Raw genomic sequence first — 12950 nt, forward strand, 5'->3', positions numbered from 1 at the left:
ATTAGACTGGGCCAGAGCATTCAGAGACCCTGGAAATCCAAGACTTCTAGGACGACAAGCGGCCCTGTCCCGCTTGACTGTATGCTCTCATTAGGCTCACCCGGAGCAGTCAGAGACCCTGGAAGTCCAAGATTTCTAGGACGACAAGCGGCCCTGTCCCACTTGCGTGTGTGCTTTGGACACACCTCATTAGGCTCGGCCGGAGTAGTCAGAGACCCTGGGAGTCCAAGACTTCTCGGATGACAAGCAGCCCTGTCCCGCTTGCGTGTGTGCTCTGGACACCTCTCATTAGGCTGGACCAGAGCAGTCAGAGACCCTGGAAGTCTAAGATTACAGGATGACAAGCGGCCCTGTCCTGCTTGCGGGTGTGCTCTAGACACCTCTCATTAGGCTTGGCCAGAACATTCAGAGACCCTGAAAATCCAAGACTTCTAGGAAGACAAGCGGCCCTGTCCCGCTTGCGTGTATGCTCTCATTAGGCTCAGCCTGAGGAGTCAGACACTCTGGAACTCTAAGACTACAGGATGACAAGCGGCCCTGTCCCGCTTGCGCGTATGCTCTGGACACCTCTCATTAGGCTCGGCCAGAGCATTGAGAGACCCTGGAAGTTTAAGACTTCTAGGACGACAAGCGGCCCTGTCCCTCTTGACCGTATGCTCTCATTAGGCTCACCAGGAGCAGTCAGAGACCCTGGAAGTCAAAGATTACAGGATGACAAGCGGCCCTGTCCCGCTTGCGGGTGTGCTCTGGACACCTCCCATTAGGCTCGGCCAGCGCAGTCAGAGACCCTGGAAGTCTAAGACTTCTAGGATGACAAGCGGCCCTGTCCCGCTTCCATGTGTGCTCTGGACACCTCTCATTAGGCTTGGACAGAACGGTCAGAGACGCTGGAAGTCTAAGATTACAAGATGACAAGGGGCCCTGTCCCGCTTGCGGGTGTGCTCTGGACACCTCTCATTAGGCTCGGCCTGAGCAGTCAGAGACCCTGGAAGTCTAAGACTTCTAGGACGACAAGCGTCCCTGTCCCGCTTGTGCGTATGCTCTCATTAGGCTCAGCCGGAGGGGTCAGAGACCCTGGAAGTCTAAGACTTCTAGGATGACAAGCGTCCCTGTCTCGCTTGCGCATATGCTCTGGACACCTCTCATTAGACTGGGCCAGAGCATTCAGAGACCCTGGAGGTCCAAGATTTCTAGGACGACAAGCGGCCCTGTCCCACTTGCGTGTGTGCTTTGGACACACCTCATTAGGCTCGGCCGGAGTAGTCAGAGACCCTGGAAGTCCAAGACTTCTCGGATGACAAGCAGCCTTGTCCCGCTTGCGTGTGTGCTCTGGACACCTCTCATTAGGCTGGACCAGAGCAGTCAGAGACCCTGGAAGTCTAAGATTACAGGATGACAAGCGGCCCTGTCCTGCTTGCGGGTGTGCTCTAGACACCTCTCATTAGGCTTGGCCAGAACATTCAGAGACCCTGAAAATCCAAGACTTCTAGGAAGACAAGCGGCCCTGTCCCGCTTGCGTGTATGCTCTCATTAGGCTCAGCCTGAGGAGTCAGACACTCTGGAACTCTAAGACTACAGGATGACAAGCGGCCCTGTCCCGCTTGCGCGTATGCTCTGGACACCTCTCATTAGGCTCGGCCAGAGCATTGAGAGACCCTGGAAGTTTAAGACTTCTAGGACGACAAGCGGCCCTGTCCCACTTGCGTGTATGCTCTCATTAGGCTCGGCCAGAGCAGTCAGAGACCCTGCAAGTCTAAGATTACAGGATGACAAGCGGCCCTGTCCCGCTTGCGGGTGTGCTCTGGACACCTCTCATTAGGCTTGGCCAGAGCAGTCAGAGACCCTGGAAGTCTAAGACTTCGAGGATGACAAGCGGCCCTGTCCCGCTTCCATGTGTGCTCTGGACACCTCTCATTAGGCTTGGCCAGAACGGTCAGAGACGCTGGAAGTCTAAGATTACAAGATGACAAGCGGCCCTGTCCCGCTTGCGGGTGTGCTCTGGACACCTCTCATTAGGCTCGGCCTGAGCAGTCAGAGACCCTGGAAGTCTAAGACTTCTAGGACGACAAGCGTCCCTGTCCCGCTTGTGCGGATGCTCTCATTAGGCTCAGCCGGAGGGGTCAGAGACCCTGGAAGTCTAAGACTTCTAGGATGACAAGCGTCCCTGTCCCGCTTGCGCATATGCTCTGGACACCTCTCATTAGGCTCGGCCAGAGCATTCAGAGACCCTGGAAATCCAAGACTTCTAGGACGACAAGCGGCCCTGTCCCGCTTGCGTGTGTGCTCTGGACATCTCTAATTAGGCTCGGCCGGAGCGGTCAAAGACCTTGGAAGTCTAAGACTTCTAGGATGACAAGCTGCCCTGTCCCACTTGCGCGTATGCTTTCATTAGGCTCAGCCGGAGCAGTGAGAGACCCTGGAAGTCTAAGACTTCTAGGATGACAAGCGTCCCTGTCCCGCTTCCGAGTATGCTCTGGACACCTCTCATTAGGCTTGGCAAGAGCGGTCAGAGACCCTGGAAGTCTAAGATTACAAGATGACAAGCAGCCCTGTCCCGCTTGCAGGTGTGCTCTGGACTCCTCTCATTAGGCTCGGCCTGAGCAGTCAGAGACCTTGGAAGTCTAAGACTTCTAGGATGACAAGCGTCCCTGTCCCGCTTGTGCGTATGCTCTCAATAGGCTCAGTCGGAGGGGTCAGAGACTCTGCAAGTCTAAAACTTCCAGGATGACAAGGGCCCTGTCCCGCTTGCGCATATGCTCTGGACACCTCTCATTAGGCTCGGCCAGAGCAATCAGAGACCCTGGAAGTCCAAGATTTCTAGGATTTCTAGCCCTGTCCCACTTGCATGTATGCTATCATTAGGCTCAGCCTGAGGAGTCAGACACTCTGGAAGTCTAAGACTACAGGATGACAAGCGGCCCTGTCCCGCTTGCGCGTATGCTCTGGACACCTCTCATTAGGCTCGGCCAGAGCGGTCAGAGAACCTGGAAGTCCAAGACTTCTCGGACGAGAAGCGGCCCTGTCCCGCTTGAGTGTGTGCTCTGGACACCTCTCATTAGGCTCGACCACAGCACTCAGAGACCCTCGAAGTCTAAGACTTCTAGGACGACAAGCGGCCCTGTCCCACTTGCGTGTATGCTATCATTAGGCTCAGCCTGAGGAGTCAGACACTCTGGAAGTCTAAGACTACAGGATGACAAGCAGCCTTGTCCCGCTTGCGCGTATGCTCTGGACACCTCTCATTAGGCTCGGCCAGAGCGGTCAGAGAACCTGGAAGTCCAAGACTTCTCGGACGACAAGCGGCCCTGTCCCGCTTGCATGTGTGCTCTGGACATCTCTCATTAGGCTCGGCCAGAGCAGTTAGAGACCCTGGAAGTCTAAGACTACAGGATGCAAGCGGCTTTGTCCCGCTTGCGTGTGTGCTCTGGACACCTCTCATTAGGCTCGGCCGGAGCGGTCAGAGACCCTGGAAGTCCAAGACCACTAGGTCCACAAGCGGCCCTGTCCCGCTTGCGTGTGTGCTCTGGAGACCTCTCATTAGGCTCGGCTGGAGCGCTCAAAGACCTTGGAAGTCTAAGACTTCCAGGGTCTTTGACGCGTATGCTCTCATTAGGCTCAGCTGGAGGGGTCAGACACTCTGGAAGTCTAAGACTTCCAGGATGACAAGCGGCCCTGTCCCGCTTGCGCGTATGCTCTGGACACCTCTCATTAGGTTTGTCCGGAGAGGTCAGAGACCCTGGAAGTCCAAGACTTCTAGGACGACAAGCAGCCCTGTCCCACTTGCATGTATGCTATCATTATGCTCAACCTGAGGAGTCAGACACTCTGGAAGTCTAAGACTACAGGATCACAAGCGGCCCTGTCCCGCTTGTGTGTGTGCTCTGGACCCCCCTCATTAGGCTCGGCCAGAGCAGTCAGAGACCCTGGAAGTCTAAGATTACAGGATGACAAGCGGCCCTGTCCCGCTTGCGGGTGTGCTCTGGACACCTCTCATTAGGCTCGGCCAGAGGAGTCAGAGACCCTGGAAGTCCAAGACTTCTAAGACAACAAGCGGCCCTGTCGCGCTTTTGCGTATGCTCTCATTATGCTCAACCTGAGGAGTCAGACACTCTGGAAGTCTAAGGCTACAGGATGACAAGCGACCCTGTCCCGCTTGCGTGTGTGCTCTGGACACCTCTCATTAGGTTCGGCCGGAGCAGTCAGAGACCCTGGAAGTCCAAGACTTCTAGGACGACAAGCAGCCCTGTCCCACTTGCATGTATGCTATCATTATGCTCAACCTGAGGAGTCAGACACTCTGGAAGTCTAAGACTACAGGATGACAAGTGGCCCTGTCCCGCTTGCGTGTGTGCTCTGGACACCTCTCATTAGGCTCGGCCAGAGCAGTCAGAGACCCTGGAAGTCTAAGACTACAGGATGACAAGCGGCCCTGTCCCGCTTGCGGGTGTGCTCTGGACACCTCTCATTAGGCTCGGCCAGAGCAGTCAGAGACCCTGGAAGTCTAAGACTTCTAGGACGACAAGCGGCCCTGTACCGCTTCTGCGTATGCTCTCATTAGGCTCAGCCGGAGGGGTCAGAAACCCTGGACGTACAAGACTTCTAGGATGACAAGGGCTCTGTCCCGCTTGCGCATATGCTCTGGACACCTCTCATTAGGCTCGGCCAGAGCATTCAGAGACCCTGGAAGTCCAAGACTTTTAGGACGACAAGCGTCCCTGTCCCGCTTGCGCGTATGCTCTGGACACCTCTCATTAGGCTCGGCCGGAGCAGTCAGTGACCCTGGAGGTCCAAGACTTCTAGGACAACAGGCAACCCTGTCCCACTTGCGCGTATGCTCTGGAGGGTTATAGTTTGAGGGTTATACGTATTTAAATATCACCTTACGTGTGTGCTCTGGACACCTCTCATTAGGCTCGGCCAGAGCAGTCAGAGACTCTGGAAGTCTAAGACTTCTAGGACGACAAGCGGCCCTGACCCGCTTAACCGTATGCTCTCATTAGGCTCACCCAGAGCAGTCAGAAACCCTGGAAGTCCAAGACTTCTAGGATGACAAGCGGCCCTGTCCCGCTTGCGTGTGTGCTCTGGACCCCCCTCATTAGGCTCGGCCGGAGCGGTCAAAGACCCTGGAAGTCTAAGACTTCTAGGATGACAAGCGTCCCTTTCCCACTTGTGCGTATGCTCTCAGTAGGCTCAGCCGGAGGGGTCAGACACTCTGAAAGTCCAAGACTTCCAGGATGACAAAGGCCCTGTCTCCCTTGTGCGTATGCTCTGGACACCTCTCATTAGGCTCGGCCAGAGCATTCAGAGACCCTGGAAGTCCAAGACTTCTAGGACGACAAGCGGCCCTGTCCCACTTGCGTGTATGCTCTCATTAGGCTCAGCCTGAGGAGTCAGACACTCTGGAAGTCTAAGACTACAGGAAGACAAGCGGCCCTGTCCCGCATTCGCGTATGCTCTGGACACCTCTGATTAGGCTCGACCAGAGCGGTCAGACACCCTGGAAGTGTAAGACTTCTCGGACGACAAGCGGCCCTGTCCCGCTTGCGTGTGTGCGCTGGACACCTCTCATTAGGCTCGACCAGAGCACTCAAGAGACCCTGGAAGTCTAAGACTTCTAGGACGACAAGCAGCCCTGTCCAGCTTGACCGTATGCTCTCATTAGGCTAGGCCAGAGCAGTCAGAGACCCTAAAAGTCCAAGACTTCCAGGACGACAAGCGGCCCTGTCCCGCTTGAGAGTATGCTCTGGACACCTCTCATTAGGCTCGGCCGGAGCAGTCAGAGACCTTGGAAGTCCAAGACTTCTAGGACAACAGGCGACCCTGTCCCGCTTGCGCGTATGCTCTGGAGGTGAGGGTTATACGTATTTAAATATCACCTGCCTAATATTGTTTAGGTCCCCCTTTTCTTTATTTTGGGGGTTACTTCTGCTTTTTGAATCCGTTTACAGAATGCAGCGAATCCTAAATCAACTTTATTTGCTTCTGTAACATGAATTTGCAAAAACTCCACATTTAACATATCATATCTTAAGTTGAGACCTAAGATAGAAAGTTTCTGTCATAAGGGTACATTTTTTTAATTGAGATTTACATATCATCTGAAAGTTGAAAAATAGGCTTTCCATTGATTCCATTGTGTTTTTTTTTAGGAAATATCAAAATATTGGACAAAAATATAATTATTTGAAAATCTGGAAACTGAGGGTGGCCAAAAAAAAAAACTAAATATGGAGATTATCGTGTTGAAAGATGTCCAAATTAAGTCCTTAGCAACTTCATCCACTTATAAAAATAAAGTTTTAATATATGTAGGGTATGAAATTGACAAATATTTTTATTAAACATGATCTTTACTTAATATCCTAAGGATTTTCAGCAAAAAAATGCAATAATTTTGACTCATACAATGTATTGTTGGCTATTGCTATAAATATACCTGTGCGACTTATGACTGGTTTTGTGGTCAAGGGTAAACTTTGTTATTGACAACTGAGGTCAGGAAAAATTTGACAAGACAAAGTGCAGGAAAAACAACAGAGATCTACTTACATGAGTTGGTAATCTAACACCATTCCATCAAGTGTTTTTACTATCTGTAAAACAAATTGAACTCACAGAAGAGGTTAAAGACAAAAATATGACAATTTCACCATATGTCACGATCCTGCCTCTATCATTAATGCTTTTCTAGTCTTGTGTCAGGATCGTGACAACTTTACTTGTTTTGTGTGAAAGCACATTGCCATTGTTTGCTTTGGTGTTAATTGGGTTAATTATCTTGCTATTGTTACATGCCCCAAACCTGTTGCCCCCTTGATAAGCTTGTGCTTGCTGTCCTATGCTGATTCGTTTGTTTGTTTCCTGTGTAAAGTCTATTAAGTTTAGTTATTTAAAGTTTACTGAAGTTCATGGTTCAGTTTAGGCTAGTATGTTTAGTATTTGCCTAGCTTTACGTTGTTTTCTATTTCAAGAACAGTCTCTCGACGTTGCGTTTAAAGCTGACACTATGCGTTTAAATCTCCTCCCTTTTACGTTTTCTATAACGCTTTATTTCACAAAGCCAATGTAATGAGCAAAGCCGACAGGACCGTGCATAGCGGTGAGACTTCCAGGATGACTCATTAGGCTCGGCCAGAGCAGTCGAAGTCCAAGACTTCTTGGACGACAAGCGACCCTGTCCCACTTGCGTGTGTGCTTTGGACACCTCTCATTAGGCTCGGCCGGAGCAGTCAGAGACCCTGGAAGTCCAAGACTTCTAGGACAACAAGCGGCCCTGTCCCGCTTGACCGTTTGCTCTCATTAGGCTCAACCGTAGCAGTCAGAGACCCTGGAAGTCCAAGACTTCTAGGACGACAAGTGGCCCTGTCCCACTTGCGTGTGTGCTCTGGACACCTCTCATTAGGCTCGGCCAGAGCAGTCAGAGACCCTGGAAGTCTAAGACTTCTAGGACGACAAGGGGCTCTGTCCCGCTTGAACGTATGCTCTCATTAGGCTCACCCGGAGCAGTCAGAGAACCTGGAAGTCAAAGACTTCTCGGACGACAAGCGGCCCTTTCCCTCTTCCGTGTGTGCTCTGGACACCTCTCATTAGGCTCGGCCGGTGCGGTCAAAGACCATGGAAGTCTAAGACTTCTAAGATGACATGCGGCCCTTTCCCGTATGCGCGTTTGCTCTCATTAGGCTCAGCCGGAGGGGTTAGAGACTCTGTAAGTCTAAGACTTCCAGGACGACAAGCGGCCCTGTCCCGCTTGCGCATATGCTATGGACACCTCTCATTAGGCTCCGCCAGAGCATTCAGAGACCCTGGAAATCCAAGACTTCTAGGACAACAAGGGGCCCTGTTCCGCTTGCGTGTGTGCTCTGGACACCTCTCATTAGACTGGGCCAGAGCATTCAGAGACCCTGGAAATCCAAGACTTCTAGGACGACAAGCGGCCCTGTCCCGCTTGACTGTATGCTCTCATTAGGCTCACCCGGAGCAGTCAGAGACCCTGGAAGTCCAAGATTTCTAGGACGACAAGCGGCCCTGTCCCACTTGCGTGTGTGCTTTGGACACACCTCATTAGGCTCGGCCGGAGTAGTCAGAGACCCTGGAAGTCCAAGACTTCTCGGATGACAAGCAGCCCTGTCCCGCTTGCGTGTGTGCTCTGGACACCTCTCATTAGGCTGGACCAGAGCAGTCAGAGACCCTGGAAGTCTAAGATTACAGGATGACAAGCGGCCCTGTCCTGCTTGCGGGTGTGCTCTAGACACCTCTCATTAGGCTGGACCAGAGCAGTCAGAGACCCTGGAAGTCTAAGATTACAGGATGACAAGCGGCCCTGTCCTGCTTGCGGGTGTGCTCTAGACACCTCTCATTAGGCTTGGCCAGAACATTCAGAGACCCTGAAAATCCAAGACTTCTAGGAAGACAAGCGGCCCTGTCCCACTTGCGTGTATGCTCTCATTAGGCTCAGCCTGAGGAGTCAGACACTCTGGAACTCTAAGACTACAGGATGACAAGCGGCCCTGTCCCGCTTGCGCGTATGCTCTGGACACCTCTCATTAGGCTCGGCCAGAGCATTGAGAGACCCTGGAAGTTTAAGACTTCTAGGACGACAAGCGGCCCTGTCCCACTTGCGTGTATGCTCTCATTAGGCTCGGCCAGAGCAGTCAGAGACCCTGGAAGTCTAAGATTACAGGATGACAAGCGGCCCTGTCCTGCTTGCGGGTGTGCTCTGGACACATCTCATTAGGCTTGGCCAGAGCAGTCAGAGACCCTGGAAGTCTAAGACTTCTAGGATGACAAGCGGCCCTGTCCCGCTTCCATGTGTGCTCTGGACACCTCTCATTAGGCTTGGCCAGAACGGTCAGAGACGCTGGAAGTCTAAGATTACAAGATGACAAGCGGCCCTGTCCCGCTTGCGGGTGTGCTCTGGACACCTCTCATTAGGCTCGGCCTGAGCAGTCAGAGACCCTGGAAGTCTAAGACTTCTAGGACGACAAGCGTCCCTGTCCCGCTTGTGCGTATGCTCTCATTAGGCTCAGCCGGAGGGGTCAGAGACCCTGGAAGTCTAAGACTTCTAGGATGACAAGCGTCCCTGTCCCGTTTGCGCATATGCTCTGGACACCTCTCATTAGACTGGGCCAGAGCATTCAGAGACCCTGGAAATCCAAGACTTCTAGGACGACAAGCGGCCCTGTCCCGCTTGACTGTATGCTCTCATTAGGCTCACCCGGAGCAGTCAGAGACCCTGGAAGTCCAAGATTTCTAGGACGACAAGCGGCCCTGTCCCACTTGCGTGTGTGCTTTGGACACACCTCATTAGGCTCGGCCGGAGTAGTCAGAGACCCTGGAAGTCCAAGACTTCTCGGATGACAAGCAGCCTTGTCCCGCTTGCGTGTGTGCTCTGGACACCTCTCATTAGGCTGGACCAGAGCAGTCAGAGACCCTGGAAGTCTAAGATTACAGGATGACAAGCGGCCCTGTCCTGCTTGTGGGTGTGCTCTAGACACCTCTCATTAGGCTGGACCAGAGCAGTCAGAGACCCTGGAAGTCTAAGATTACAGGATGACAAGCGGCCCTGTCCTGCTTGCGGGTGTGCTCTAGACACCTCTCATTAGGCTTGGCCAGAACATTCAGAGACCCTGAAAATCCAAGACTTCTAGGAAGACAAGCGGCCCTGTCCCGCTTGCGTGTATGCTCTCATTAGGCTCAGCCTGAGGAGTCAGACACTCTGGAACTCTAAGACTACAGGATGACAAGCGGCCCTGTCCCGCTTGCGCGTATGCTCTGGACACCTCTCATTAGGCTCGGCCAGAGCATTGAGAGACCCTGGAAGTTTAAGACTTCTAGGACGACAAGCGGCCCTGTCCCACTTGCGTGTATGCTCTCATTAGGCTCGGCCAGAGCAGTCAGAGACCCTGGAAGTCTAAGATTACAGGATGACAAGCGGCCCTGTCCTGCTTGCGGGTGTGCTCTGGACACATCTCATTAGGCTTGGCCAGAGCAGTCAGAGACCCTGGAAGTCTAAGACTTCTAGGATGACAAGCGGCCCTGTCCCGCTTCCATGTGTGCTCTGGACACCTCTCATTAGGCTTGGCCAGAACGGTCAGAGACGCTGGAAGTCTAAGATTACAAGATGACAAGCGGCCCTGTCCCGCTTGCGGGTGTGCTCTGGACACCTCTCATTAGGCTCGGCCTGAGCAGTCAGAGACCCTGGAAGTCTAAGACTTCTAGGACGACAAGCGTCCCTGTCCCCCTTGTGCGTATGCTCTCATTAGGCTCAGCCGGAGGGGTCAGAGACCCTGGAAGTCTAAGACTTCTAGGATGACAAGCGTCCCTGTCCCGTTTGCGCATATGCTCTGGACACCTCTCATTAGACTGGGCCAGAGCATTCAGAGACCCTGGAAATCCAAGACTTCTAGGACGACAAGCGGCCCTGTCCCGCTTGACTGTATGCTCTCATTAGGCTCACCCGGAGCAGTCAGAGACCCTGGAAGTCCAAGATTTCTAGGACGACAAGCGGCCCTGTCCCACTTGCGTGTGTGCTTTGGACACACCTCATTAGGCTCGGCCGGAGTAGTCAGAGACCCTGGAAGTCCAAGACTTCTCGGATGACAAGCAGCCTTGTCCCGCTTGCGTGTGTGCTCTGGACACCTCTCATTAGGCTGGACCAGAGCAGTCAGAGACCCTGGAAGTCTAAGATTACAGGATGACAAGCGGCCCTGTCCTGCTTGCGGGTGTGCTCTAGACACCTCTCATTAGGCTTGGCCAGAACATTCAGAGACCCTGAAAATCCAAGACTTCTAGGAAGACAAGCGGCCCTGTCCCGCTTGCGTGTATGCTCTCATTAGGCTCAGCCTGAGGAGTCAGACACTCTGGAACTCTAAGACTACAGGATGACAAGCGGCCCTGTCCCGCTTGCGCGTATGCTCTGGACACCTCTCATTAGGCTCGGCCAGAGCATTGAGAGACCCTGGAAGTTTAAGACTTCTAGGACGACAAGCGGCCCTGTCCCACTTGCGTGTATGCTCTCATTAGGCTCGGCCAGAGCAGTCAGAGACCCTGCAAGTCTAAGATTACAGGATGACAAGCGGCCCTGTCCCGCTTGCGGGTGTGCTCTGGACACCTCTCATTAGGCTTGGCCAGAGCAGTCAGAGACCCTGGAAGTCTAAGACTTCTAGGATGACAAGCGGCCCTGTCCCGCTTCCATGTGTGCTCTGGACACCTCTCATTAGGCTTGGCCAGAACGGTCAGAGACGCTGGAAGTCTAAGATTACAAGATGACAAGCGGCCCTGTCCCGCTTGCGGGTGTGCTCTGGACACCTCTCATTAGGCTCGGCCTGAGCAGTCAGAGACCCTGGAAGTCTAAGACTTCTAGGATGACAAGCGTCCCTGTCCCGCTTGCGCATATGCTCTGGACACCTCTCATTAGGCTCGGCCAGAGCATTCAGAGACCCTGGAAATCCAAGACTTCTAGGACGACAAGCGGCCCTGTCCCGCTTGTGTGTGTGCTCTGGACACCTCTAATTAGGCTCGGCCGGAGCGGTCAAAGACCTTGGAAGTCTAAGACTTCTAGGATGACAAGCTGCCCTGTCCCGCTTGCGCGTATGCTTTCATTAGGCTCAGCCGGAGCAGTGAGAGACCCTGGAAGTCTAAGACTTCTAGGATGACAAGCGTCCCTGTCCCGCTTCCGAGTATGCTCTGGACACCTCTCATTAGGCTTGGCAAGAGCGGTCAGAGACCCTGGAAGTCTAAGATTACAAGATGACAAGCAGCCCTGTCCCGCTTGCAGGTGTGCTCTGGACTCCTCTCATTAGGCTCGGCCTGAGCAGTCAGAGACCTTGGAAGTCTAAGACTTCTAGGATGACAAGCGTCCCTGTCCCGCTTGTGCGTATGCTCTCATTAGGCTCAGTCGGAGGGGTCAGAGACTCTGCAAGTCTAAAACTTCCAGGATGACAAGGGCCCTGTCCCGCTTGCGCATATGCTCTGGACACCTCTCATTAGGCTCGGCCAGAGCAATCAGAGACCCTGGAAGTCCAAGATTTCTAGGATTTCTAGCCCTGTCCCACTTGCGTGTATGCTATCATTAGGCTCAGCCTGAGGAGTCAGACACTCTGGAAGTCTAAGACTACAGGATGACAAGCGGCCCTGTCCCGCTTGCGCGTATGCTCTGGACACCTCTCATTAGGCTCGGCCAGAGCGGTCAGAGAACCTGGAAGTCCAAGACTTCTCGGACGAGAAGCGGCCCTGTCCCGCTTGAGTGTGTGCTCTGGACACCTCTCATTAGGCTCGACCACAGCACTCAGAGACCCTCGAAGTCTAAGACTTCTAGGACGACAAGCGGCCCTGTCCCACTTGCGTGTATGCTATCATTAGGCTCAGCCTGAGGAGTCAGACACTCTGGAAGTCTAAGACTACAGGATGACAAGCGACCCTGTCCCGCTTGCGCGTATGCTCTGGACACCTCTCATTAGGCTCGGCCAGAGCGGTCAGAGAACCTGGAAGTCCAAGACTTCTCGGACGACAAGCGGCCCTGTCCCGCTTGCATGTGTGCTCTGGACATCTCTCATTAGGCTCGGCCAGAGCAGTTAGAGACCCTGGAAGTCTAAGACTACAGGATGCAAGCGGCCCTGTCCCGCTTGCGTGTGTGCTCTGGACACCTCTCATTAGGCTCGGCCGGAGCGGTCAGAGACCCTGGAAGTCCAAGACCACTAGGTCCACAAGCGGCCCTGTCCCGCTTGCGTGTGTGCTCTGGAGACCTCTCATTAGGCTCGGCTGGAGCGCTCAAAGACCTTGGAAGTCTAAGACTTCCAGGGTCTTTGACGCGTATGCTCTCATTAGGCTCAGCTGGAGGGGTCAGACACTCTGGAAGTCTAAGACTTCCAGGATGACAAGCGGCCCTGTCCCGCTTGCGCGTATGCTCTGGACACCTCTCATTAGGTTTGTCCGGAGCAGTCAGAGACCCT

Source organism: Misgurnus anguillicaudatus, chromosome 12, assembly GCF_027580225.2.
Source record: "Misgurnus anguillicaudatus chromosome 12, ASM2758022v2, whole genome shotgun sequence".
Classification (NCBI taxonomy): Eukaryota; Metazoa; Chordata; class Actinopteri; order Cypriniformes; family Cobitidae; genus Misgurnus; species Misgurnus anguillicaudatus.